This window comes from Muntiacus reevesi, chromosome 2 (genome assembly GCF_963930625.1).
Source record: "Muntiacus reevesi chromosome 2, mMunRee1.1, whole genome shotgun sequence".
In the NCBI taxonomy this organism is placed as follows: domain Eukaryota; kingdom Metazoa; phylum Chordata; class Mammalia; order Artiodactyla; family Cervidae; genus Muntiacus; species Muntiacus reevesi.
The window spans coordinates 91,011,557-91,038,878 of record NC_089250.1 but is presented as its reverse complement, the minus strand read 5'-3'; the positions used below and the strand labels follow the sequence as shown (position 1 = coordinate 91,038,878).

General features: G+C 64.5%; 8 non-coding genes across 8 annotated transcripts; all 8 read left to right on the top strand.

The window, feature by feature from the left end:
* The first annotated feature begins 765 nt into the window (after positions 1-765).
* LOC136162281 (5S ribosomal RNA) lies at positions 766-884 on the top strand. Its single transcript, XR_010662087.1, has one exon. It is a non-coding gene; the product is annotated as a 5S ribosomal RNA (ribosomal RNA).
* Positions 885-4,504: 3,620 nt separating this feature from the next.
* Positions 4,505-4,623, top strand: LOC136162269 (5S ribosomal RNA). Its single transcript, XR_010662076.1, has one exon. It is a non-coding gene; the product is annotated as a 5S ribosomal RNA (ribosomal RNA).
* A 3,626-nt stretch (positions 4,624-8,249) lies between these two features.
* LOC136162258 (5S ribosomal RNA) lies at positions 8,250-8,368 on the top strand. The gene has a single exon (XR_010662066.1). It is a non-coding gene; the product is annotated as a 5S ribosomal RNA (ribosomal RNA).
* Positions 8,369-11,992: 3,624 nt separating this feature from the next.
* Positions 11,993-12,111, top strand: LOC136162246 (5S ribosomal RNA). The gene has a single exon (XR_010662055.1). It is a non-coding gene; the product is annotated as a 5S ribosomal RNA (ribosomal RNA).
* Positions 12,112-15,733: 3,622 nt separating this feature from the next.
* On the top strand, positions 15,734-15,852 carry LOC136162234 (5S ribosomal RNA). Its single transcript, XR_010662044.1, has one exon. It is a non-coding gene; the product is annotated as a 5S ribosomal RNA (ribosomal RNA).
* A 3,616-nt stretch (positions 15,853-19,468) lies between these two features.
* On the top strand, positions 19,469-19,587 carry LOC136162223 (5S ribosomal RNA). Its single transcript, XR_010662040.1, has one exon. It is a non-coding gene; the product is annotated as a 5S ribosomal RNA (ribosomal RNA).
* A 3,614-nt stretch (positions 19,588-23,201) lies between these two features.
* LOC136162211 (5S ribosomal RNA) lies at positions 23,202-23,320 on the top strand. The gene has a single exon (XR_010662030.1). It is a non-coding gene; the product is annotated as a 5S ribosomal RNA (ribosomal RNA).
* Positions 23,321-26,944: 3,624 nt separating this feature from the next.
* On the top strand, positions 26,945-27,063 carry LOC136162199 (5S ribosomal RNA). The gene has a single exon (XR_010662020.1). It is a non-coding gene; the product is annotated as a 5S ribosomal RNA (ribosomal RNA).
* Positions 27,064-27,322: the final 259 nt, after the last annotated feature.

Here is a 27,322-nt window from a genome sequence, read left to right as displayed (position 1 = left end):
GGCCTCTCACAGGTTGCTGGGGCTCTGGCTCTGGCTGACGAGCTTGCCCCGGCCGGCTTGTCTCAGCTGGCGTGGGCGCGTGCGAGTGTCTGTGTGTCCGTCCGTGTGGCTGCCTGTCTGTCGCCCGTGTGCTCTCTCAGGAAGGTCCTGTGCTTGGCTGGCGGCGTGGAGGCAAGTGGGGCCTCGTTCGGCCGAAGGGGCGGGGCTGACGCTCTGCTGTCGACCGCGCTGCTGGCTCCCCGTGGGTTTGGGCACCGGGCAGGTGCCGGGCAGGATGGGCGCTCAGGGCCCCGGCTGGGCTGCGCAGGAGGCCCAGAGGAGGCTCAGAGGTCCCCGGGCGGCGGGCGGCGGCGGGCAGCGGCGGGCCCGGAAGCCGGAGACCTCCGGGGCAACCTGGCCCTGTGCAGCGGACGACGGGATGGGGGTGGGGGCGCCGCCCAGCCCGGGGCGGGCCTGCAGAGGCCCGGGGTGGGAGAGCGCCGAGACCTCCGCGCCCCTCCCGCCCCCGCACGGACGCACGCACGCACGCACGCCGGGACTGCGGCTGGGGGGTCCCGGGAGCCCGGAGGGCCAGGCGGGTGCTGGCAGGGGGTGATGGTGTGCGGGGGCGGGGCGGCGTGCCGGAGTGCGGTGGCGGGTCGACCGGCTCAGGTACAGCGCGCGGCCCGTGGAGAGGTGCGGCCGGCTGGCCCGACCGGCAGGCAGGGCACAGCGAAAGGGAGGCGCGGCGCAGGGCTCTTAGGGAGCCTGGAGGCAGCCGCCTCCGTCTACGGCCATACCACCCTGAACGCGCCCGATCTCGTCTGATCTCGGAAGCTAAGCAGGGTCGGGCCTGGTTAGTACTTGGATGGGAGACCGCCTGGGAATACCGGGTGCTGTAGGCTTTTTGCCTCCCCTCTCCTTTAGCCCCCGCCCCACACCTCCCCCAGCCCCGGCGTGGCCCTGCACCGCAAGCCCCACCAGCCCCTGGCCCCTTGCACCCCAGCGCGCTCACAGCCGTCCGTCGCCTGCCTTCCAGCCGGCGGCCCTCGCAGGCAGCAGCAGCGTGCCAACTCTTGGATCCCCGCGGCCACAGCCCCTCCCCGGGTGGGAGACCGGGGCCGGGGGGTGGGGGTGGGGGTGGGGGTTAGGGGGCCCGATGCCCGCCACAGACCTGGGCTGCCTCCGCGCGGCCCGAGAGCCCCTCCGCTTTCGGCTTCCAAAAACCACATGACCTCCCGGTCTCCGTCTGGGGCTCCCTAGGCAAGCCTCAGTCCATCCCGGGGGCTGCCCCACGCCCCAGCCCCACCCACAACCCTAGTGCCATCCTCGCACGCGACAGCGCGTGCTCTCCCGCGGGCTCACACACACACACACACACGCAGACACACCCCCCCCCACACACACACCCACACACCCAGCCCGCCGCCGAGGCAGGTCAGGAGCCAGGGACCACAGGTAAGGGAGATGGAGAAAGAGGGAGAGAGAAACCGCAAGAGGACCACACAGGCTTCCCAACAACCCACGGCCTCCACACCCTCGGCCCTCCAATCTGGGTATCCCCCCGGACCCCAGTCGGCCCGCCCACACCCTTGCCCACTGACACACTCACACACACACTCTCACACACTCACCCTCTGGCCTTTGGGCGGGGGCTGGGTCTTGCCTCAGGTAGCCAAGCCGAAGGGGACCTTTGAGACCTCGGCTGCCAAAGACGTCTTGGGGACCCCACGGGGCTCTGCCAGCCCCAGGGCACCGCGTCCAGCTGGGGCCCGGGCCCAAGGCTGACGCCCCGTCCCTTGGGGCAGCTGCTTCTTCCGCCTGGCCTCTGTCTGATGTGCGTCAGGGACTGTGCCACTGTGTCTGGCTCGGATCGGATGCCATCCTCCTCCGGTGTCTGCCTCCCGTTTTCTGTCCGTCAGTCGCTGTGTCTCCCTCCCTCTCTCTGTCTCTGTGTGTGTGTGTGTGTGTGTGTGGTGTTGGATCACAGGGTGGGAAGCTGTGTGTGTGTGTGTGTGTGTGTGTGTGTGTGTGTGTGTGTGTGTCTGGTGTTGGATCACAGGGTGGGAAGCTGTGTGTGTGTGTGTGTGTGTGTGTGGTGTTGGATCACAGTGCGGGAAACTGCGTTGCCTAGAACAGAGTTTAGTTATAAATGAAGGAGATGTAGAGCCAGAATGGGCTTCCCAGGTGGTGCTAGCAGTAAAGAACCTGTCTGCCAACGCAGGGGATGAAGGAGATGTGGGTTTGATACCTGGGTTGGGAAGATCCCCTGGAGAACGACATGACAACCTACTTCAGTATGCTTGCCTCGAGGATGCTACAGTAAGCGGAGCCTGGCGGGCTACAGCCCATGGGGTCACAAACAGTCAGACAGGACTGAATCAACGTGGCACAGAAGCATGCACACGGAGGCAGAGTATGAAGGATCTTGATTCTGGGCAGAAAGTTAATATCTCATTGTGGATTCTTAGGCAGAGAAGCAGCAGCAAGGCAGTCACAGCCTTGTGAGAGAAGAACAGGTAAGACAGAGGGTTAAATTTAGAGGCGGTTTGTAAGTGGGCAGTGACAGCAATGGTGAAAGTCATATAACGTCCACTTGTAAACTCCTTGACTCCAGACTCCACAAAACCGGGTCCTACTTTGCACGTATTATGGGAAGCACTTGAAGACAACAAGGACTTGGTGCTTACCAAGCTAGTGGAGGACGGAATTGCTATTGCCTTTCCAAGAGCATTAGTGCCTGTGCAGACACAGGTTCCTTCACTTTCGAGGGAAAGGTTCTGCAACAAAAGGGATCCATTGAAAAGCAAGGAAATATTGTCACTCAGAGATTCTCCTATCATCAACCAAGTAACATTAGGATGAGGCCCACCCCTGGAATAAGAACAGATATGACCGGAAAGCCGTCAAGCCGTAGCCTATCTTCCAGCCAACAGGGCCTTTGGCCAGCCAGCCAGCCAGTCAGTCAGTCAGTCAGCGGCCATGGCGGGTAGCAGCGTGCCACCTTTTGGATCGCCACGGCCATAGCCCCTCTGCGGGAGGATGACCGGGGCCCCGACTCCCAACGCAGGCCGGAGGGCCACTCCGCATTCGGATTGCAAGAAACGAGATGACCGTCCGGTATGCTTGGACTCCACATGATATGCAACCCCACCCCTACCCCCACCCCCCGGCTCCACACCCTTCCCCCCTCCATTCTGGGTATCCCCCCGCACCCCAGTCGGCCCGCCCACACCCTTGCCCACTGACACACTCACACACACACTCCCATACACTCACTCTCTGGCCTTTGCACGGGGGCTGGGTCTTGCCTCAGGTAGCCAAGCCGAAGGGAACCTTTGAGACCTCGGCTGCCAAGACGTCTTGGGGACCCCACGGGGCTCTGCCAGCCCCAGGGCGCCGCGTCCAGCTGGGGCCCGGCCCGAGGCTGACGCCCCGCTCCCTTGGGGCAGCTGCTTCTTCCGCCTGGCCTCTCTCTGAGGTGTGTCAGGGACTGTGCCACTGTGTCTGGCTCGGATCGGATGCCATCCTCTCTCCCGTGTCTGCCTGCCGTTTTCTGTCCGTCAGTCTCTGTGTCTCCCTCTGTGTGTGTGTGTGTGTGTGTGTGTGTGTGTGTGTCTGCGCGCGCGCGCCCGTCTGCCTGCCTGCCTGCCTGCCTGCATCTCCCTCTCGGCCGTCCTCGAGTCTTGTCTCTGAAGCTCCGTCCCTTTCTGTCTCTGTATCTCCTGACACGCGGCCTCCCGTCGCTTCCTCTGGCCCCGGCCTCTCACAGGTTGCTGGGGCTCTGGCTCTGGCTGACGAGCTTGCCCCGGCCGGCTTGTCTCAGCTGGCGTGGGCGCGTGCGAGTGTCTGTGTGTCCGTCCGTGTGGCTGCCTGTCTGTCGCCCGTGTGCTCTCTCAGGAAGGTCCTGTGCTTGGCTGGCGGCGTGGAGGCAAGTGGGGCCTCGTTCGGCCGAAGGGGCGGGGCTGACGCTCTGCTGTCGACCGCGCTGCTGGCTCCCCGTGGGTTTGGGCACCGGGCAGGTGCCGGGCAGGATGGGCGCTCAGGGCCCCGGCTGGGCTGCGCAGGAGGCCCAGAGGAGGCTCAGAGGTCCCCGGGCGGCGGGCGGCGGCGGGCAGCGGCGGGCCCGGAAGCCGGAGACCTCCGGGGCAACCTGGCCCTGTGCAGCGGACGACGGGATGGGGGTGGGGGCGCCGCCCAGCCCGGGGCGGGCCTGCAGAGGCCCGGGGTGGGAGAGCGCCGAGACCTCCGCGCCCCTCCCGCCCCCGCACGGACGCACGCACGCACGCACGCCGGGACTGCGGCTGGGGGGTCCCGGGAGCCCGGAGGGCCAGGCGGGTGCTGGCAGGGGGTGATGGTGTGCGGGGGCGGGGCGGCGTGCCGGAGTGCGGTGGCGGGTCGACCGGCTCAGGTACAGCGCGCGGCCCGTGGAGAGGTGCGGCCGGCTGGCCCGACCGGCAGGCAGGGCACAGCGAAAGGGAGGCGCGGCGCAGGGCTCTTAGGGAGCCTGGAGGCAGCCGCCTCCGTCTACGGCCATACCACCCTGAACGCGCCCGATCTCGTCTGATCTCGGAAGCTAAGCAGGGTCGGGCCTGGTTAGTACTTGGATGGGAGACCGCCTGGGAATACCGGGTGCTGTAGGCTTTTTGCCTCCCCTCTCCTTTAGCCCCCGCCCCACACCTCCCCCAGCCCCGGCGTGGCCCTGCACCGCAAGCCCCACCAGCCCCTGGCCCCTTGCACCCCAGCGCGCTCACAGCCGTCCGTCGCCTGCCTTCCAGCCGGCGGCCCTCGCAGGCAGCAGCAGCGTGCCAACTCTTGGATCCCCGCGGCCACAGCCCCTCCCCGGGTGGGAGACCGGGGCCGGGGGGTGGGGGTGGGGGTGGGGGTTAGGGGGCCCGATGCCCGCCACAGACCTGGGCTGCCTCCGCGCGGCCCGAGAGCCCCTCCGCTTTCGGCTTCCAAAAACCACATGACCTCCCGGTCTCCGTCTGGGGCTCCCTAGGCAAGCCTCAGTCCATCCCGGGGGCTGCCCCACGCCCCAGCCCCACCCACAACCCTAGTGCCATCCTCGCACGCGACAGCGCGTGCTCTCCCGCGGGCTCACACACACACACACACACGCAGACACACCCCCCCCCACACACACACCCACACACCCAGCCCGCCGCCGAGGCAGGTCAGGAGCCAGGGACCACAGGTAAGGGAGATGGAGAAAGAGGGAGAGAGAAACCGCAAGAGGACCACACAGGCTTCCCAACAACCCACGGCCTCCACACCCTCGGCCCTCCAATCTGGGTATCCCCCCGGACCCCAGTCGGCCCGCCCACACCCTTGCCCACTGACACACTCACACACACACTCTCACACACTCACCCTCTGGCCTTTGGGCGGGGGCTGGGTCTTGCCTCAGGTAGCCAAGCCGAAGGGGACCTTTGAGACCTCGGCTGCCAAAGACGTCTTGGGGACCCCACGGGGCTCTGCCAGCCCCAGGGCACCGCGTCCAGCTGGGGCCCGGGCCCAAGGCTGACGCCCCGTCCCTTGGGGCAGCTGCTTCTTCCGCCTGGCCTCTGTCTGATGTGCGTCAGGGACTGTGCCACTGTGTCTGGCTCGGATCGGATGCCATCCTCCTCCGGTGTCTGCCTCCCGTTTTCTGTCCGTCAGTCGCTGTGTCTCCCTCCCTCTCTCTGTCTCTGTGTGTGTGTGTGTGTGTGTGTGGTGTTGGATCACAGGGTGGGAAGCTGTGTGTGTGTGTGTGTGTGTGTGTGTGTGTGTGTGTGTGTGTGTGTGTCTGGTGTTGGATCACAGGGTGGGAAGCTGTGTGTGTGTGTGTGTGTGTGTGTGTGGTGTTGGATCACAGTGCGGGAAACTGCGTTGCCTAGAACAGAGTTTAGTTATAAATGAAGGAGATGTAGAGCCAGAATGGGCTTCCCAGGTGGTGCTAGCAGTAAAGAACCTGTCTGCCAACGCAGGGGATGAAGGAGATGTGGGTTTGATACCTGGGTTGGGAAGATCCCCTGGAGAACGACATGACAACCTACTTCAGTATGCTTGCCTCGAGGATGCTACAGTAAGCGGAGCCTGGCGGGCTACAGCCCATGGGGTCACAAACAGTCAGACAGGACTGAATCAACGTGGCACAGAAGCATGCACACGGAGGCAGAGTATGAAGGATCTTGATTCTGGGCAGAAAGTTAATATCTCATTGTGGATTCTTAGGCAGAGAAGCAGCAGCAAGGCAGTCACAGCCTTGTGAGAGAAGAACAGGTAAGACAGAGGGTTAAATTTAGAGGCGGTTTGTAAGTGGGCAGTGACAGCAATGGTGAAAGTCATATAACGTCCACTTGTAAACTCCTTGACTCCAGACTCCACAAAACCGGGTCCTACTTTGCACGTATTATGGGAAGCACTTGAAGACAACAAGGACTTGGTGCTTACCAAGCTAGTGGAGGACGGAATTGCTATTGCCTTTCCAAGAGCATTAGTGCCTGTGCAGACACAGGTTCCTTCACTTTCGAGGGAAAGGTTCTGCAACAAAAGGGATCCATTGAAAAGCAAGGAAATATTGTCACTCAGAGATTCTCCTATCATCAACCAAGTAACATTAGGATGAGGCCCACCCCTGGAATAAGAACAGATATGACCGGAAAGCCGTCAAGCCGTAGCCTATCTTCCAGCCAACAGGGCCTTTGGCCAGCCAGCCAGCCAGTCAGTCAGTCAGTCAGCGGCCATGGCGGGTAGCAGCGTGCCACCTTTTGGATCGCCACGGCCATAGCCCCTCTGCGGGAGGATGACCGGGGCCCCGACTCCCAACGCAGGCCGGAGGGCCACTCCGCATTCGGATTGCAAGAAACGAGATGACCGTCCGGTATGCTTGGACTCCACATGATATGCAACCCCACCCCTACCCCCACCCCCCGGCTCCACACCCTTCCCCCCTCCATTCTGGGTATCCCCCCGCACCCCAGTCGGCCCGCCCACACCCTTGCCCACTGACACACTCACACACACACTCCCATACACTCACTCTCTGGCCTTTGCACGGGGGCTGGGTCTTGCCTCAGGTAGCCAAGCCGAAGGGAACCTTTGAGACCTCGGCTGCCAAGACGTCTTGGGGACCCCACGGGGCTCTGCCAGCCCCAGGGCGCCGCGTCCAGCTGGGGCCCGGCCCGAGGCTGACGCCCCGCTCCCTTGGGGCAGCTGCTTCTTCCGCCTGGCCTCTCTCTGAGGTGTGTCAGGGACTGTGCCACTGTGTCTGGCTCGGATCGGATGCCATCCTCTCTCCCGTGTCTGCCTGCCGTTTTCTGTCCGTCAGTCTCTGTGTCTCCCTCTGTGTGTGTGTGTGTGTGTGTGTGTGTGTGTGTGTCTGCGCGCGCGCGCCCGTCTGCCTGCCTGCCTGCCTGCCTGCATCTCCCTCTCGGCCGTCCTCGAGTCTTGTCTCTGAAGCTCCGTCCCTTTCTGTCTCTGTATCTCCTGACACGCGGCCTCCCGTCGCTTCCTCTGGCCCCGGCCTCTCACAGGTTGCTGGGGCTCTGGCTCTGGCTGACGAGCTTGCCCCGGCCGGCTTGTCTCAGCTGGCGTGGGCGCGTGCGAGTGTCTGTGTGTCCGTCCGTGTGGCTGCCTGTCTGTCGCCCGTGTGCTCTCTCAGGAAGGTCCTGTGCTTGGCTGGCGGCGTGGAGGCAAGTGGGGCCTCGTTCGGCCGAAGGGGCGGGGCTGACGCTCTGCTGTCGACCGCGCTGCTGGCTCCCCGTGGGTTTGGGCACCGGGCAGGTGCCGGGCAGGATGGGCGCTCAGGGCCCCGGCTGGGCTGCGCAGGAGGCCCAGAGGAGGCTCAGAGGTCCCCGGGCGGCGGGCGGCGGCGGGCAGCGGCGGGCCCGGAAGCCGGAGACCTCCGGGGCAACCTGGCCCTGTGCAGCGGACGACGGGATGGGGGTGGGGGCGCCGCCCAGCCCGGGGCGGGCCTGCAGAGGCCCGGGGTGGGAGAGCGCCGAGACCTCCGCGCCCCTCCCGCCCCCGCACGGACGCACGCACGCACGCACGCCGGGACTGCGGCTGGGGGGTCCCGGGAGCCCGGAGGGCCAGGCGGGTGCTGGCAGGGGGTGATGGTGTGCGGGGGCGGGGCGGCGTGCCGGAGTGCGGTGGCGGGTCGACCGGCTCAGGTACAGCGCGCGGCCCGTGGAGAGGTGCGGCCGGCTGGCCCGACCGGCAGGCAGGGCACAGCGAAAGGGAGGCGCGGCGCAGGGCTCTTAGGGAGCCTGGAGGCAGCCGCCTCCGTCTACGGCCATACCACCCTGAACGCGCCCGATCTCGTCTGATCTCGGAAGCTAAGCAGGGTCGGGCCTGGTTAGTACTTGGATGGGAGACCGCCTGGGAATACCGGGTGCTGTAGGCTTTTTGCCTCCCCTCTCCTTTAGCCCCCGCCCCACACCTCCCCCAGCCCCGGCGTGGCCCTGCACCGCAAGCCCCACCAGCCCCTGGCCCCTTGCACCCCAGCGCGCTCACAGCCGTCCGTCGCCTGCCTTCCAGCCGGCGGCCCTCGCAGGCAGCAGCAGCGTGCCAACTCTTGGATCCCCGCGGCCACAGCCCCTCCCCGGGTGGGAGACCGGGGCCGGGGGGTGGGGGTGGGGGTGGGGGTTAGGGGGCCCGATGCCCGCCACAGACCTGGGCTGCCTCCGCGCGGCCCGAGAGCCCCTCCGCTTTCGGCTTCCAAAAACCACATGACCTCCCGGTCTCCGTCTGGGGCTCCCTAGGCAAGCCTCAGTCCATCCCGGGGGCTGCCCCACGCCCCAGCCCCACCCACAACCCTAGTGCCATCCTCGCACGCGACAGCGCGTGCTCTCCCGCGGGCTCACACACACACACACACACGCAGACACACCCCCCCCCACACACACACCCACACACCCAGCCCGCCGCCGAGGCAGGTCAGGAGCCAGGGACCACAGGTAAGGGAGATGGAGAAAGAGGGAGAGAGAAACCGCAAGAGGACCACACAGGCTTCCCAACAACCCACGGCCTCCACACCCTCGGCCCTCCAATCTGGGTATCCCCCCGGACCCCAGTCGGCCCGCCCACACCCTTGCCCACTGACACACTCACACACACACTCTCACACACTCACCCTCTGGCCTTTGGGCGGGGGCTGGGTCTTGCCTCAGGTAGCCAAGCCGAAGGGGACCTTTGAGACCTCGGCTGCCAAAGACGTCTTGGGGACCCCACGGGGCTCTGCCAGCCCCAGGGCACCGCGTCCAGCTGGGGCCCGGGCCCAAGGCTGACGCCCCGTCCCTTGGGGCAGCTGCTTCTTCCGCCTGGCCTCTGTCTGATGTGCGTCAGGGACTGTGCCACTGTGTCTGGCTCGGATCGGATGCCATCCTCCTCCGGTGTCTGCCTCCCGTTTTCTGTCCGTCAGTCGCTGTGTCTCCCTCCCTCTCTCTGTCTCTGTGTGTGTGTGTGTGTGTGTGTGGTGTTGGATCACAGGGTGGGAAGCTGTGTGTGTGTGTGTGTGTGTGTGTGTGTGTGTGTGTGTGTGTGTGTGTGTCTGGTGTTGGATCACAGGGTGGGAAGCTGTGTGTGTGTGTGTGTGTGTGTGTGTGGTGTTGGATCACAGTGCGGGAAACTGCGTTGCCTAGAACAGAGTTTAGTTATAAATGAAGGAGATGTAGAGCCAGAATGGGCTTCCCAGGTGGTGCTAGCAGTAAAGAACCTGTCTGCCAACGCAGGGGATGAAGGAGATGTGGGTTTGATACCTGGGTTGGGAAGATCCCCTGGAGAACGACATGACAACCTACTTCAGTATGCTTGCCTCGAGGATGCTACAGTAAGCGGAGCCTGGCGGGCTACAGCCCATGGGGTCACAAACAGTCAGACAGGACTGAATCAACGTGGCACAGAAGCATGCACACGGAGGCAGAGTATGAAGGATCTTGATTCTGGGCAGAAAGTTAATATCTCATTGTGGATTCTTAGGCAGAGAAGCAGCAGCAAGGCAGTCACAGCCTTGTGAGAGAAGAACAGGTAAGACAGAGGGTTAAATTTAGAGGCGGTTTGTAAGTGGGCAGTGACAGCAATGGTGAAAGTCATATAACGTCCACTTGTAAACTCCTTGACTCCAGACTCCACAAAACCGGGTCCTACTTTGCACGTATTATGGGAAGCACTTGAAGACAACAAGGACTTGGTGCTTACCAAGCTAGTGGAGGACGGAATTGCTATTGCCTTTCCAAGAGCATTAGTGCCTGTGCAGACACAGGTTCCTTCACTTTCGAGGGAAAGGTTCTGCAACAAAAGGGATCCATTGAAAAGCAAGGAAATATTGTCACTCAGAGATTCTCCTATCATCAACCAAGTAACATTAGGATGAGGCCCACCCCTGGAATAAGAACAGATATGACCGGAAAGCCGTCAAGCCGTAGCCTATCTTCCAGCCAACAGGGCCTTTGGCCAGCCAGCCAGCCAGTCAGTCAGTCAGTCAGCGGCCATGGCGGGTAGCAGCGTGCCACCTTTTGGATCGCCACGGCCATAGCCCCTCTGCGGGAGGATGACCGGGGCCCCGACTCCCAACGCAGGCCGGAGGGCCACTCCGCATTCGGATTGCAAGAAACGAGATGACCGTCCGGTATGCTTGGACTCCACATGATATGCAACCCCACCCCTACCCCCACCCCCCGGCTCCACACCCTTCCCCCCTCCATTCTGGGTATCCCCCCGCACCCCAGTCGGCCCGCCCACACCCTTGCCCACTGACACACTCACACACACACTCCCATACACTCACTCTCTGGCCTTTGCACGGGGGCTGGGTCTTGCCTCAGGTAGCCAAGCCGAAGGGAACCTTTGAGACCTCGGCTGCCAAGACGTCTTGGGGACCCCACGGGGCTCTGCCAGCCCCAGGGCGCCGCGTCCAGCTGGGGCCCGGCCCGAGGCTGACGCCCCGCTCCCTTGGGGCAGCTGCTTCTTCCGCCTGGCCTCTCTCTGAGGTGTGTCAGGGACTGTGCCACTGTGTCTGGCTCGGATCGGATGCCATCCTCTCTCCCGTGTCTGCCTGCCGTTTTCTGTCCGTCAGTCTCTGTGTCTCCCTCTGTGTGTGTGTGTGTGTGTGTGTGTGTGTGTCTGCGCGCGCGCGCCCGTCTGCCTGCCTGCCTGCCTGCCTGCATCTCCCTCTCGGCCGTCCTCGAGTCTTGTCTCTGAAGCTCCGTCCCTTTCTGTCTCTGTATCTCCTGACACGCGGCCTCCCGTCGCTTCCTCTGGCCCCGGCCTCTCACAGGTTGCTGGGGCTCTGGCTCTGGCTGACGAGCTTGCCCCGGCCGGCTTGTCTCAGCTGGCGTGGGCGCGTGCGAGTGTCTGTGTGTCCGTCCGTGTGGCTGCCTGTCTGTCGCCCGTGTGCTCTCTCAGGAAGGTCCTGTGCTTGGCTGGCGGCGTGGAGGCAAGTGGGGCCTCGTTCGGCCGAAGGGGCGGGGCTGACGCTCTGCTGTCGACCGCGCTGCTGGCTCCCCGTGGGTTTGGGCACCGGGCAGGTGCCGGGCAGGATGGGCGCTCAGGGCCCCGGCTGGGCTGCGCAGGAGGCCCAGAGGAGGCTCAGAGGTCCCCGGGCGGCGGGCGGCGGCGGGCAGCGGCGGGCCCGGAAGCCGGAGACCTCCGGGGCAACCTGGCCCTGTGCAGCGGACGACGGGATGGGGGTGGGGGCGCCGCCCAGCCCGGGGCGGGCCTGCAGAGGCCCGGGGTAGGAGAGCGCCGAGACCTCCGCGCCCCTCCCGCCCCCGCACGGACGCACGCACGCACGCACGCCGGGACTGCGGCTGGGGGGTCCCGGGAGCCCGGAGGGCCAGGCGGGTGCTGGCAGGGGGTGATGGTGTGCGGGGGCGGGGCGGCGTGCCGGAGTGCGGTGGCGGGTCGACCGGCTCAGGTACAGCGCGCGGCCCGTGGAGAGGTGCGGCCGGCTGGCCCGACCGGCAGGCAGGGCACAGCGAAAGGGAGGCGCGGCGCAGGGCTCTTAGGGAGCCTGGAGGCAGCCGCCTCCGTCTACGGCCATACCACCCTGAACGCGCCCGATCTCGTCTGATCTCGGAAGCTAAGCAGGGTCGGGCCTGGTTAGTACTTGGATGGGAGACCGCCTGGGAATACCGGGTGCTGTAGGCTTTTTGCCTCCCCTCTCCTTTAGCCCCCGCCCCACACCTCCCCCAGCCCCGGCGTGGCCCTGCACCGCAAGCCCCACCAGCCCCTGGCCCCTTGCACCCCAGCGCGCTCACAGCCGTCCGTCGCCTGCCTTCCAGCCGGCGGCCCTCGCAGGCAGCAGCAGCGTGCCAACTCTTGGATCCCCGCGGCCACAGCCCCTCCCCGGGTGGGAGACCGGGGCCGGGGGGTGGGGGTGGGGGTGGGGGTTAGGGGGCCCGATGCCCGCCACAGACCTGAGCTGCCTCCGCGCGGCCCGAGAGCCCCTCCGCTTTCGGCTTCCAAAAACCACATGACCTCCCGGTCTCCGTCTGGGGCTCCCTAGGCAAGCCTCAGTCCATCCCGGGGGCTGCCCCACGCCCCAGCCCCACCCACAACCCTAGTGCCATCCTCGCACGCGACAGCGCGTGCTCTCCCGCGGGCTCACACACACACACACACACGCAGACACACCCCCCCACACACACACACCCACACACCCAGCCCGCCGCCGAGGCAGGTCAGGAGCCAGGGACCACAGGTAAGGGAGATGGAGAAAGAGGGAGAGAGAAACCGCAAGAGGACCACACAGGCTTCCCAACAACCCACGGCCTCCACACCCTCGGCCCTCCAATCTGGGTATCCCCCCGGACCCCAGTCGGCCCGCCCACACCCTTGCCCACTGACACACTCACACACACACTCTCACACACTCACCCTCTGGCCTTTGGGCGGGGGCTGGGTCTTGCCTCAGGTAGCCAAGCCGAAGGGGACCTTTGAGACCTCGGCTGCCAAAGACGTCTTGGGGACCCCACGGGGCTCTGCCAGCCCCAGGGCACCGCGTCCAGCTGGGGCCCGGGCCCAAGGCTGACGCCCCGTCCCTTGGGGCAGCTGCTTCTTCCGCCTGGCCTCTGTCTGAGGTGGGTCAGGGACTGTGCCACTGTGTCTGGCTCGGATCGGATGCCATCCTCCTCCGGTGTCTACCTCCCGTTTTCTGTCCGTCAGTCGCTGTGTCTCCCTCCCTCTCTCTGTCTCTGTGTGTGTGTGTGTGTGTGTGTGGTGTTGGATCACAGGGTGGGAAGCTGTGTGTGTGTGTGTGTGTGTGTGTGTGTGTGTGTGTGTGTGTGTCTGGTGTTGGATCACAGGGTGGGAAGCTGTGTGTGTGTGTGTGTGTGTGTGTGTGGTGTTGGATCACAGTGCGGGAAACTGCGTTGCCTAGAACAGAGTTTAGTTATAAATGAAGGAGATGTAGAGCCAGAATGGGCTTCCCAGGTGGTGCTAGCAGTAAAGAACCTGTCTGCCAACGCAGGGGATGAAGGAGATGTGGGTTTGATACCTGGGTTGGGAAGATCCCCTGGAGAACGACATGACAACCTACTTCAGTATGCTTGCCTCGAGGATGCTACAGTAAGCGGAGCCTGGCGGGCTACAGCCCATGGGGTCACAAACAGTCAGACAGGACTGAATCAACGTGGCACAGAAGCATGCACACGGAGGCAGAGTATGAAGGATCTTGATTCTGGGCAGAAAGTTAATATCTCATTGTGGATTCTTAGGCAGAGAAGCAGCAGCAAGGCAGTCACAGCCTTGTGAGAGAAGAACAGGTAAGACAGAGGGTTAAATTTAGAGGCGGTTTGTAAGTGGGCAGTGACAGCAATGGTGAAAGTCATATAACGTCCACTTGTAAACTCCTTGACTCCAGACTCCACAAAACCGGGTCCTACTTTGCACGTATTATGGGAAGCACTTGAAGACAACAAGGACTTGGTGCTTACCAAGCTAGTGGAGGACGGAATTGCTATTGCCTTTCCAAGAGCATTAGTGCCTGTGCAGACACAGGTTCCTTCACTTTCGAGGGAAAGGTTCTGCAACAAAAGGGATCCATTGAAAAGCAAGGAAATATTGTCACTCAGAGATTCTCCTATCATCAACCAAGTAACATTAGGATGAGGCCCACCCCTGGAATAAGAACAGATATGACCGGAAAGCCGTCAAGCCGTAGCCTATCTTCCAGCCAACAGGGCCTTTGGCCAGCCAGCCAGCCAGTCAGTCAGTCAGTCAGCGGCCATGGCGGGTAGCAGCGTGCCACCTTTTGGATCGCCACGGCCATAGCCCCTCTGCGGGAGGATGACCGGGGCCCCGACTCCCAACGCAGGCCGGAGGGCCACTCCGCATTCGGATTGCAAGAAACGAGATGACCGTCCGGTATGCTTGGACTCCACATGATATGCAACCCCACCCCTACCCCCACCCCCCGGCTCCACACCCTTCCCCCCTCCATTCTGGGTATCCCCCCGCACCCCAGTCGGCCCGCCCACACCCTTGCCCACTGACACACTCACACACACACTCCCATACACTCACTCTCTGGCCTTTGCACGGGGGCTGGGTCTTGCCTCAGGTAGCCAAGCCGAAGGGAACCTTTGAGACCTCGGCTGCCAAGACGTCTTGGGGACCCCACGGGGCTCTGCCAGCCCCAGGGCGCCGCGTCCAGCTGGGGCCCGGCCCGAGGCTGACGCCCCGCTCCCTTGGGGCAGCTGCTTCTTCCGCCTGGCCTCTCTCTGAGGTGTGTCAGGGACTGTGCCACTGTGTCTGGCTCGGATCGGATGCCATCCTCTCTCCCGTGTCTGCCTGCCGTTTTCTGTCCGTCAGTCTCTGTGTCTCCCTCTGTGTGTGTGTGTGTGTGTGTGTGTGTGTGTGTGTCTGCGCGCGCGCGCCCGTCTGCCTGCCTGCCTGCCTGCCTGCATCTCCCTCTCGGCCGTCCTCGAGTCTTGTCTCTGAAGCTCCGTCCCTTTCTGTCTCTGTATCTCCTGACACGCGGCCTCCCGTCGCTTCCTCTGGCCCCGGCCTCTCACAGGTTGCTGGGGCTCTGGCTCTGGCTGACGAGCTTGCCCCGGCCGGCTTGTCTCAGCTGGCGTGGGCGCGTGCGAGTGTCTGTGTGTCCGTCCGTGTGGCTGCCTGTCTGTCGCCCGTGTGCTCTCTCAGGAAGGTCCTGTGCTTGGCTGGCGGCGTGGAGGCAAGTGGGGCCTCGTTCGGCCGAAGGGGCGGGGCTGACGCTCTGCTGTCGACCGCGCTGCTGGCTCCCCGTGGGTTTGGGCACCGGGCAGGTGCCGGGCAGGATGGGCGCTCAGGGCCCCGGCTGGGCTGCGCAGGAGGCCCAGAGGAGGCTCAGAGGTCCCCGGGCGGCGGGCGGCGGCGGGCAGCGGCGGGCCCGGAAGCCGGAGACCTCCGGGGCAACCTGGCCCTGTGCAGCGGACGACGGGATGGGGGTGGGGGCGCCGCCCAGCCCGGGGCGGGCCTGCAGAGGCCCGGGGTGGGAGAGCGCCGAGACCTCCGCGCCCCTCCCGCCCCCGCACGGACGCACGCACGCACGCACGCCGGGACTGCGGCTGGGGGGTCCCGGGAGCCCGGAGGGCCAGGCGGGTGCTGGCAGGGGGTGATGGTGTGCGGGGGCGGGGCGGCGTGCCGGAGTGCGGTGGCGGGTCGACCGGCTCAGGTACAGCGCGCGGCCCGTGGAGAGGTGCGGCCGGCTGGCCCGACCGGCAGGCAGGGCACAGCGAAAGGGAGGCGCGGCGCAGGGCTCTTAGGGAGCCTGGAGGCAGCCGCCTCCGTCTACGGCCATACCACCCTGAACGCGCCCGATCTCGTCTGATCTCGGAAGCTAAGCAGGGTCGGGCCTGGTTAGTACTTGGATGGGAGACCGCCTGGGAATACCGGGTGCTGTAGGCTTTTTGCCTCCCCTCTCCTTTAGCCCCCGCCCCACACCTCCCCCAGCCCCGGCGTGGCCCTGCACCGCAAGCCCCACCAGCCCCTGGCCCCTTGCACCCCAGCGCGCTCACAGCCGTCCGTCGCCTGCCTTCCAGCCGGCGGCCCTCGCAGGCAGCAGCAGCGTGCCAACTCTTGGATCCCCGCGGCCACAGCCCCTCCCCGGGTGGGAGACCGGGGCCGGGGGGTGGGGGTGGGGGTGGGGGTTAGGGGGCCCGATGCCCGCCACAGACCTGGGCTGCCTCCGCGCGGCCCGAGAGCCCCTCCGCTTTCGGCTTCCAAAAACCACATGACCTCCCGGTCTCCGTCTGGGGCTCCCTAGGCAAGCCTCAGTCCATCCCGGGGGCTGCCCCACGCCCCAGCCCCACCCACAACCCTAGTGCCATCCTCGCACGCGACAGCGCGTGCTCTCCCGCGGGCTCACACACACACACACACACGCAGACACACCCCCCCACACACACACACCCACACACCCAGCCCGCCGCCGAGGCAGGTCAGGAGCCAGGGACCACAGGTAAGGGAGATGGAGAAAGAGGGAGAGAGAAACCGCAAGAGGACCACACAGGCTTCCCAACAACCCACGGCCTCCACACCCTCGGCCCTCCAATCTGGGTATCCCCCCGGACCCCAGTCGGCCCGCCCACACCCTTGCCCACTGACACACTCACACACACACTCTCACACACTCACCCTCTGGCCTTTGGGCGGGGGCTGGGTCTTGCCTCAGGTAGCCAAGCCGAAGGGGACCTTTGAGACCTCGGCTGCCAAAGACGTCTTGGGGACCCCACGGGGCTCTGCCAGCCCCAGGGCACCGCGTCCAGCTGGGGCCCGGGCCCAAGGCTGACGCCCCGTCCCTTGGGGCAGCTGCTTCTTCCGCCTGGCCTCTGTCTGATGTGCGTCAGGGACTGTGCCACTGTGTCTGGCTCGGATCGGATGCCATCCTCCTCCGGTGTCTGCCTCCCGTTTTCTGTCCGTCAGTCGCTGTGTCTCCCTCCCTCTCTCTGTCTCTGTGTGTGTGTGTGTGTGTGTGTGGTGTTGGATCACAGGGTGGGAAGCTGTGTGTGTGTGTGTGTGTGTGTGTGTGTGTGTGTGTGTGTGTGTCTGGTGTTGGATCACAGGGTGGGAAGCTGTGTGTGTGTGTGTGTGTGTGTGTGTGTGGTGTTGGATCACAGTGCGGGAAACTGCGTTGCCTAGAACAGAGTTTAGTTATAAATGAAGGAGATGTAGAGCCAGAATGGGCTTCCCAGGTGGTGCTAGCAGTAAAGAACCTGTCTGCCAACGCAGGGGATGAAGGAGATGTGGGTTTGATACCTGGGTTGGGAAGATCCCCTGGAGAACGACATGACAACCTACTTCAGTATGCTTGCCTCGAGGATGCTACAGTAAGCGGAGCCTGGCGGGCTACAGCCCATGGGGTCACAAACAGTCAGACAGGACTGAATCAACGTGGCACAGAAGCATGCACACGGAGGCAGAGTATGAAGGATCTTGATTCTGGGCAGAAAGTTAATATCTCATTGTGGATTCTTAGGCAGAGAAGCAGCAGCAAGGCAGTCACAGCCTTGTGAGAGAAGAACAGGTAAGACAGAGGGTTAAATTTAGAGGCGGTTTGTAAGTGGGCAGTGACAGCAATGGTGAAAGTCATATAACGTCCACTTGTAAACTCCTTGACTCCAGACTCCACAAAACCGGGTCCTACTTTGCACGTATTATGGGAAGCACTTGAAGACAACAAGGACTTGGTGCTTACCAAGCTAGTGGAGGACGGAATTGCTATTGCCTTTCCAAGAGCATTAGTGCCTGTGCAGACACAGGTTCCTTCACTTTCGAGGGAAAGGTTCTGCAACAAAAGGGATCCATTGAAAAGCAAGGAAATATTGTCACTCAGAGATTCTCCTATCATCAACCAAGTAACATTAGGATGAGGCCCACCCCTGGAATAAGAACAGATATGACCGGAAAGCCGTCAAGCCGTAGCCTATCTTCCAGCCAACAGGGCCTTTGGCCAGCCAGCCAGCCAGTCAGTCAGTCAGTCAGCGGCCATGGCGGGTAGCAGCGTGCCACCTTTTGGATCGCCACGGCCATAGCCCCTCTGCGGGAGGATGACCGGGGCCCCGACTCCCAACGCAGGCCGGAGGGCCACTCCGCATTCGGATTGCAAGAAACGAGATGACCGTCCGGTATGCTTGGACTCCACATGATATGCAACCCCACCCCTACCCCCACCCCCCGGCTCCACACCCTTCCCCCCTCCATTCTGGGTATCCCCCCGCACCCCAGTCGGCCCGCCCACACCCTTGCCCACTGACACACTCACACACACACTCCCATACACTCACTCTCTGGCCTTTGCACGGGGGCTGGGTCTTGCCTCAGGTAGCCAAGCCGAAGGGGACCTTTGAGACCTCGGCTGCCAAGACGTCTTGGGGACCCCACGGGGCTCTGCCAGCCCCAGGGCGCCGCGTCCAGCTGGGGCCCGGCCCGAGGCTGACGCCCCGCTCCCTTGGGGCAGCTGCTTCTTCCGCCTGGCCTCTCTCTGAGGTGTGTCAGGGACTGTGCCACTGTGTCTGGCTCGGATCGGATGCCATCCTCTCTCCCGTGTCTGCCTGCCGTTTTCTGTCCGTCAGTCTCTGTGTCTCCCTCTGTGTGTGTGTGTGTGTGTGTGTGTGTGTGTGTGTCTGCGCGCGCGCGCCCATCTGCCTGCCTGCCTGCCTGCCTGCATCTCCCTCTCGGCCGTCCTCGAGTCTTGTCTCTGAAGCTCCGTCCCTTTCTGTCTCTGTATCTCCTGACACGCGGCCTCCCGTCGCTTCCTCTGGCCCCGGCCTCTCACAGGTTGCTGGGGCTCTGGCTCTGGCTGACGAGCTTGCCCCGGCCGGCTTGTCTCAGCTGGCGTGGGCGCGTGCGAGTGTCTGTGTGTCCGTCCGTGTGGCTGCCTGTCTGTCGCCCGTGTGCTCTCTCAGGAAGGTCCTGTGCTTGGCTGGCGGCGTGGAGGCAAGTGGGGCCTCGTTCGGCCGAAGGGGCGGGGCTGACGCTCTGCTGTCGACCGCGCTGCTGGCTCCCCGTGGGTTTGGGCACCGGGCAGGTGCCGGGCAGGATGGGCGCTCAGGGCCCCGGCTGGGCTGCGCAGGAGGCCCAGAGGAGGCTCAGAGGTCCCCGGGCGGCGGGCGGCGGCGGGCAGCGGCGGGCCCGGAAGCCGGAGACCTCCGGGGCAACCTGGCCCTGTGCAGCGGACGACGGGATGGGGGTGGGGGCGCCGCCCAGCCCGGGGCGGGCCTGCAGAGGCCCGGGGTGGGAGAGCGCCGAGACCTCCGCGCCCCTCCCGCCCCCGCACGGACGCACGCACGCACGCACGCCGGGACTGCGGCTGGGGGGTCCCGGGAGCCCGGAGGGCCAGGCGGGTGCTGGCAGGGGGTGATGGTGTGCGGGGGCGGGGCGGCGTGCCGGAGTGCGGTGGCGGGTCGACCGGCTCGCGCGCGGCCCGTGGAGAGGTGCGGCCGGCTGGCCCGACCGGCAGGCAGGCACAGCGAAAGGGAGGCGCGGCGCAGGGCTCTTAGGGAGCCTGGAGGCAGCCGCCTCCGTCTACGGCCATACCACCCTGAACGCGCCCGATCTCGTCTGATCTCGGAAGCTAAGCAGGGTCGGGCCTGGTTAGTACTTGGATGGGAGACCGCCTGGGAATACCGGGTGCTGTAGGCTTTTTGCCTCCCCTCTCCTTTAGCCCCCGCCCCACACCTCCCCCAGCCCCGGCGTGGCCCTGCACCGCAAGCCCCACCAGCCCCTGGCCCCTTGCACCCCAGCGCGCTCACAGCCGTCCGTCGCCTGCCTTCCAGCCGGCGGCCCTCGCAGGCAGCAGCAGCGTGCCAACTCTTGGATCCCCGCGGCCACAGCCCCTCCCCGGGTGGGAGACCGGGGCCGGGGGGTGGGGGTGGGGGTGGGGGTTAGGGGGCCCGATGCCCGCCACAGACCTGGGCTGCCTCCGCGCGGCCCGAGAGCCCCTCCGCTTTCGGCTTCCAAAAACCACATGACCTCCCGGTCTCCGTCTGGGGCTCCCTAGGCAAGCCTCAGTCCATCCCGGGGGCTGCCCCACGCCCCAGCCCCACCCACAACCCTAGTGCCATCCTCGCACGCGACAGCGCGTGCTCTCCCGCGGGCTCACACACACACACACACACGCAGACACACCCCCCCACACACACACACCCACACACCCAGCCCGCCGCCGAGGCAGGTCAGGAGCCAGGGACCACAGGTAAGGGAGATGGAGAAAGAGGGAGAGAGAAACCGCAAGAGGACCACACAGGCTTCCCAACAACCCACGGCCTCCACACCCTCGGCCCTCCAATCTGGGTATCCCCCCGGACCCCAGTCGGCCCGCCCACACCCTTGCCCACTGACACACTCACACACACACTCTCACACACTCACCCTCTGGCCTTTGGGCGGGGGCTGGGTCTTGCCTCAGGTAGCCAAGCCGAAGGGGACCTTTGAGACCTCGGCTGCCAAAGACGTCTTGGGGACCCCACGGGGCTCTGCCAGCCCCAGGGCACCGCGTCCAGCTGGGGCCCGGGCCCAAGGCTGACGCCCCGTCCCTTGGGGCAGCTGCTTCTTCCGCCTGGCCTCTGTCTGATGTGCGTCAGGGACTGTGCCACTGTGTCTGGCTCGGATCGGATGCCATCCTCCTCCGGTGTCTGCCTCCCGTTTTCTGTCCGTCAGTCGCTGTGTCTCCCTCCCTCTCTCTGTCTCTGTGTGTGTGTGTGTGTGTGTGTGGTGTTGGATCACAGGGTGGGAAGCTGTGTGTGTGTGTGTGTGTGTGTGTGTGTGTGTGTGTGTGTGTGTCTGGTGTTGGATCACAGGGTGGGAAGCTGTGTGTGTGTGTGTGTGTGTGTGTGTGGTGTTGGATCACAGTGCGGGAAACTGCGTTGCCTAGAACAGAGTTTAGTTATAAATGAAGGAGATGTAGAGCCAGAATGGGCTTCCCAGGTGGTGCTAGCAGTAAAGAACCTGTCTGCCAACGCAGGGGATGAAGGAGATGTGGGTTTGATACCTGGGTTGGGAAGATCCCCTGGAGAACGACATGACAACCTACTTCAGTATGCTTGCCTCGAGGATGCTACAGTAAGCGGAGCCTGGCGGGCTACAGCCCATGGGGTCACAAACAGTCAGACAGGACTGAATCAACGTGGCACAGAAGCATGCACACGGAGGCAGAGTATGAAGGATCTTGATTCTGGGCAGAAAGTTAATATCTCATTGTGGATTCTTAGGCAGAGAAGCAGCAGCAAGGCAGTCACAGCCTTGTGAGAGAAGAACAGGTAAGACAGAGGGTTAAATTTAGAGGCGGTTTGTAAGTGGGCAGTGACAGCAATGGTGAAAGTCATATAACGTCCACTTGTAAACTCCTTGACTCCAGACTCCACAAAACCGGGTCCTACTTTGCACGTATTATGGGAAGCACTTGAAGACAACAAGGACTTGGTGCTTACCAAGCTAGTGGAGGACGGAATTGCTATTGCCTTTCCAAGAGCATTAGTGCCTGTGCAGACACAGGTTCCTTCACTTTCGAGGGAAAGGTTCTGCAACAAAAGGGATCCATTGAAAAGCAAGGAAATATTGTCACTCAGAGATTCTCCTATCATCAACCAAGTAACATTAGGATGAGGCCCACCCCTGGAATAAGAACAGATATGACCGGAAAGCCGTCAAGCCGTAGCCTATCTTCCAGCCAACAGGGCCTTTGGCCAGCCAGCCAGCCAGTCAGTCAGTCAGTCAGCGGCCATGGCGGGTAGCAGCGTGCCACCTTTTGGATCGCCACGGCCATAGCCCCTCTGCGGGAGGATGACCGGGGCCCCGACTCCCAACGCAGGCCGGAGGGCCACTCCGCATTCGGATTGCAAGAAACGAGATGACCGTCCGGTATGCTTGGACTCCACATGATATGCAACCCCACCCCTACCCCCACCCCCCGGCTCCACACCCTTCCCCCCTCCATTCTGGGTATCCCCCCGCACCCCAGTCGGCCCGCCCACACCCTTGCCCACTGACACACTCACACACACACTCCCATACACTCACTCTCTGGCCTTTGCACGGGGGCTGGGTCTTGCCTCAGGTAGCCAAGCCGAAGGGGACCTTTGAGACCTCGGCTGCCAAGACGTCTTGGGGACCCCACGGGGCTCTGCCAGCCCCAGGGCGCCGCGTCCAGCTGGGGCCCGGCCCGAGGCTGACGCCCCGCTCCCTTGGGGCAGCTGCTTCTTCCGCCTGGCCTCTCTCTGAGGTGTGTCAGGGACTGTGCCACTGTGTCTGGCTCGGATCGGATGCCATCCTCTCTCCCGTGTCTGCCTGCCGTTTTCTGTCCGTCAGTCTCTGTGTCTCCCTCTGTGTGTGTGTGTGTGTGTGTGTGTGTGTGTGTGTCTGCGCGCGCGCGCCCGTCTGCCTGCCTGCCTGCCTGCCTGCATCTCCCTCTCGGCCGTCCTCGAGTCTTGTCTCTGAAGCTCCGTCCCTTTCTGTCTCTGTATCTCCTGACACGCGGCCTCCCGTCGCTTCCTCTGGCCCCGGCCTCTCACAGGTTGCTGGGGCTCTGGCTCTGGCTGACGAGCTTGCCCCGGCCGGCTTGTCTCAGCTGGCGTGGGCGCGTGCGAGTGTCTGTGTGTCCGTCCGTGTGGCTGCCTGTCTGTCGCCCGTGTGCTCTCTCAGGAAGGTCCTGTGCTTGGCTGGCGGCGTGGAGGCAAGTGGGGCCTCGTTCGGCCGAAGGGGCGGGGCTGACGCTCTGCTGTCGACCGCGCTGCTGGCTCCCCGTGGGTTTGGGCACCGGGCAGGTGCCGGGCAGGATGGGCGCTCAGGGCCCCGGCTGGGCTGCGCAGGAGGCCCAGAGGAGGCTCAGAGGTCCCCGGGCGGCGGGCGGCGGCGGGCAGCGGCGGGCCCGGAAGCCGGAGACCTCCGGGGCAACCTGGCCCTGTGCAGCGGACGACGGGATGGGGGTGGGGGCGCCGCCCAGCCCGGGGCGGGCCTGCAGAGGCCCGGGGTGGGAGAGCGCCGAGACCTCCGCGCCCCTCCCGCCCCCGCACGGACGCACGCACGCACGCACGCCGGGACTGCGGCTGGGGGGTCCCGGGAGCCCGGAGGGCCAGGCGGGTGCTGGCAGGGGGTGATGGTGTGCGGGGGCGGGGCGGCGTGCCGGAGTGCGGTGGCGGGTCGACCGGCTCGCGCGCGGCCCGTGGAGAGGTGCGGCTGGCTGGCCCGACCGGCAGGCAGGCACAGCGAAAGGGAGGCGCGGCGCAGGGCTCTTAGGGAGCCTGGAGGCAGCCGCCTCCGTCTACGGCCATACCACCCTGAACGCGCCCGATCTCGTCTGATCTCGGAAGCTAAGCAGGGTCGGGCCTGGTTAGTACTTGGATGGGAGACCGCCTGGGAATACCGGGTGCTGTAGGCTTTTTGCCTCCCCTCTCCTTTAGCCCCCGCCCCACACCTCCCCCAGCCCCGGCGTGGCCCTGCACCGCAAGCCCCACCAGCCCCTGGCCCCTTGCACCCCAGCGCGCTCACAGCCGTCCGTCGCCTGCCTTCCAGCCGGCGGCCCTCGCAGGCAGCAGCAGCGTGCCAACTCTTGGATCCCCGCGGCCACAGCCCCTCCCCGGGTGGGAGACCGGGGCCGGGGGGTGGGGGTGGGGGTGGGGGTTAGGGGGCCCGATGCCCGCCACAGACCTGGGCTGCCTCCGCGCGGCCCGAGAGCCCCTCCGCTTTCGGCTTCCAAAAACCACATGACCTCCCGGTCTCCGTCTGGGGCTCCCTAGGCAAGCCTCAGTCCATCCCGGGGGCTGCCCCACGCCCCAGCCCCACCCACAACCCTAGTGCCATCCTCGCACGCGACAGCGCGTGCTCTCCCGCGGGCTCACACACACACACACACACGCAGACACACCCCCCCACACACACACACCCACACACCCAGCCCGCCGCCGAGGCAGGTCAGGAGCCAGGGACCACAGGTAAGGGAGATGGAGAAAGAGGGAGAGAGAAACCGCAAGAGGACCACACAGGCTTCCCAACAACCCACGGCCTCCACACCCTCGGCCCTCCAATCTGGGTATCCCCCCGGACCCCAGTCGGCCCGCCCACACCCTTGCCCACTGACACACTCACACACACACTCTCACACACTCACCCTCTGGCCTTTGGGCGGGGGCTGGGTCTTGCCTCAGGTAGCCAAGCCGAAGGGGACCTTTGAGACCTCGGCTGCCAAAGACGTCTTGGGGACCCCACGGGGCTCTGCCAGCCCCAGGGCACCGCGTCCAGCTGGGGCCCGGGCCCAAGGCTGACGCCCCGTCCCTTGGGGCAGCTGCTTCTTCCGCCTGGCCTCTGTCTGATGTGCGTCAGGGACTGTGCCACTGTGTCTGGCTCGGATCGGATGCCATCCTCCTCCGGTGTCTGCCTCCCGTTTTCTGTCCGTCAGTCGCTGTGTCTCCCTCCCTCTCTCTGTCTCTGTGTGTGTGTGTGTGTGTGTGTGGTGTTGGATCACAGGGTGGGAAGCTGTGTGTGTGTGTGTGTGTGTGTGTGTGTGTGTGTGTGTGTGTCTGGTGTTGGATCACAGGGTGGGAAGCTGTGTGTGTGTGTGTGTGTGTGTGTGTGGTGTTGGATCACAGTGCGGGAAACTGCGTTGCCTAGAACAGAGTTTAGTTATAAATGAAGGAGATGTAGAGCCAGAATGGGCTTCCCAGGTGGTGCTAGCAGTAAAGAACCTGTCTGCCAACGCAGGGGATGAAGGAGATGTGGGTTTGATACCTGGGTTGGGAAGATCCCCTGGAGAACGACATGACAACCTACTTCAGTATGCTTGCCTCGAGGATGCTACAGTAAGCGGAGCCTGGCGGGCTACAGCCCATGGGGTCACAAACAGTCAGACAGGACTGAATCAACGTGGCACAGAAGCATGCACACGGAGGCAGAGTATGAAGGATCTTGATTCTGGGCAGAAAGTTAATATCTCATTGTGGATTCTTAGGCAGAGAAGCAGCAGCAAGGCAGTCACAGCCTTGTGAGAGAAGAACAGGTAAGACAGAGGGTTAAATTTAGAGGCGGTTTGTAAGTGGGCAGTGACAGCAATGGTGAAAGTCATATAACGTCCACTTGTAAACTCCTTGACTCCAGACTCCACAAAACCGGGTCCTACTTTGCACGTATTATGGGAAGCACTTGAAGACAACAAGGACTTGGTGCTTACCAAGCTAGTGGAGGACGGAATTGCTATTGCCTTTCCAAGAGCATTAGTGCCTGTGCAGACACAGGTTCCTTCACTTTCGAGGGAAAGGTTCTGCAACAAAAGGGATCCATTGAAAAGCAAGGAAATATTGTCACTCAGAGATTCTCCTATCATCAACCAAGTAACATTAGGATGAGGCCCACCCCTGGAATAAGAACAGATATGACCGGAAAGCCGTCAAGCCGTAGCCTATCTTCCAGCCAACAGGGCCTTTGGCCAGCCAGCCAGCCAGTCAGTCAGTCAGTCAGCGGCCATGGCGGGTAGCAGCGTGCCACCTTTTGGATCGCCACGGCCATAGCCCCTCTGCGGGAGGATGACCGGGGCCCCGACTCCCAACGCAGGCCGGAGGGCCACTCCGCATTCGGATTGCAAGAAACGAGATGACCGTCCGGTATGCTTGGACTCCACATGATATGCAACCCCACCCCTACCCCCACCCCCCGGCTCCACACCCTTCCCCCCTCCATTCTGGGTATCCCCCCGCACCCCAGTCGGCCCGCCCACACCCTTGCCCACTGACACACTCACACACACACTCCCATACACTCACTCTCTGGCCTTTGCACGGGGGCTGGGTCTTGCCTCAGGTAGCCAAGCCGAAGGGAACCTTTGAGACCTCGGCTGCCAAGACGTCTTGGGGACCCCACGGGGCTCTGCCAGCCCCAGGGCGCCGCGTCCAGCTGGGGCCCGGCCCGAGGCTGACGCCCCGCTCCCTTGGGGCAGCTGCTTCTTCCGCCTGGCCTCTCTCTGAGGTGTGTCAGGGACTGTGCCACTGTGTCTGGCTCGGATCGGATGCCATCCTCTCTCCCGTGTCTGCCTGCCGTTTTCTGTCCGTCAGTCTCTGTGTCTCCCTCTGTGTGTGTGTGTGTGTGTGTGTGTGTGTGTGTGTGTGTCTGCGCGCGCGCGCCCGTCTGCCTGCCTGCCTGCCTGCCTGCATCTCCCTCTCGGCCGTCCTCGAGTCTTGTCTCTGAAGCTCCGTCCCTTTCTGTCTCTGTATCTCCTGACACGCGGCCTCCCGTCGCTTCCTCTGGCCCCGGCCTCTCACAGGTTGCTGGGGCTCTGGCTCTGGCTGACGAGCTTGCCCCGGCCGGCTTGTCTCAGCTGGCGTGGGCGCGTGCGAGTGTCTGTGTGTCCGTCCGTGTGGCTGCCTGTCTGTCGCCCGTGTGCTCTCTCAGGAAGGTCCTGTGCTTGGCTGGCGGCGTGGAGGCAAGTGGGGCCTCGTTCGGCCGAAGGGGCGGGGCTGACGCTCTGCTGTCGACCGCGCTGCTGGCTCCCCGTGGGTTTGGGCACCGGGCAGGTGCCGGGCAGGATGGGCGCTCAGGGCCCCGGCTGGGCTGCGCAGGAGGCCCAGAGGAGGCTCAGAGGTCCCCGGGCGGCGGGCGGCGGCGGGCAGCGGCGGGCCCGGAAGCCAGAGACCTCCGGGGCAACCTGGCCCTGTGCAGCGGACGACGGGATGGGGGTGGGGGCGCCGCCCAGCCCGGGGCGGGCCTGCAGAGGCCCGGGGTGGGAGAGCGCCGAGACCTCCGCGCCCCTCCCGCCCCCGCACGGACGCACGCACGCACGCACGCCGGGACTGCGGCTGGGGGGTCCCGGGAGCCCGGAGGGCCAGGCGGGTGCTGGCAGGGGGTGATGGTGTGCGGGGGCGGGGCGGCGTGCCGGAGTGCGGTGGCGGGTCGACCGGCTCAGGTACAGCGCGCGGCCCGTGGAGAGGTGCGGCCGGCTGGCCCGACCGGCAGGCAGGGCACAGCGAAAGGGAGGCGCGGCGCAGGGCTCTTAGGGAGCCTGGAGGCAGCCGCCTCCGTCTACGGCCATACCACCCTGAACGCGCCCGATCTCGTCTGATCTCGGAAGCTAAGCAGGGTCGGGCCTGGTTAGTACTTGGATGGGAGACCGCCTGGGAATACCGGGTGCTGTAGGCTTTTTGCCTCCCCTCTCCTTTAGCCCCCGCCCCACACCTCCCCCAGCCCCGGCGTGGCCCTGCACCGCAAGCCCCACCAGCCCCTGGCCCCTTGCACCCCAGCGCGCTCACAGCCGTCCGTCGCCTGCCTTGCAGCCGGCGGCCCTCGCAGGCAGCAGCAGCGTGCCAACTCTTGGATCCCCGCGGCCACAGCCCCTCCCCGGGTGGGAGACCGGGGCCGGGGGGTGGGGGTGGGGGTTAGGGGGCCCGATGCCCGCCAC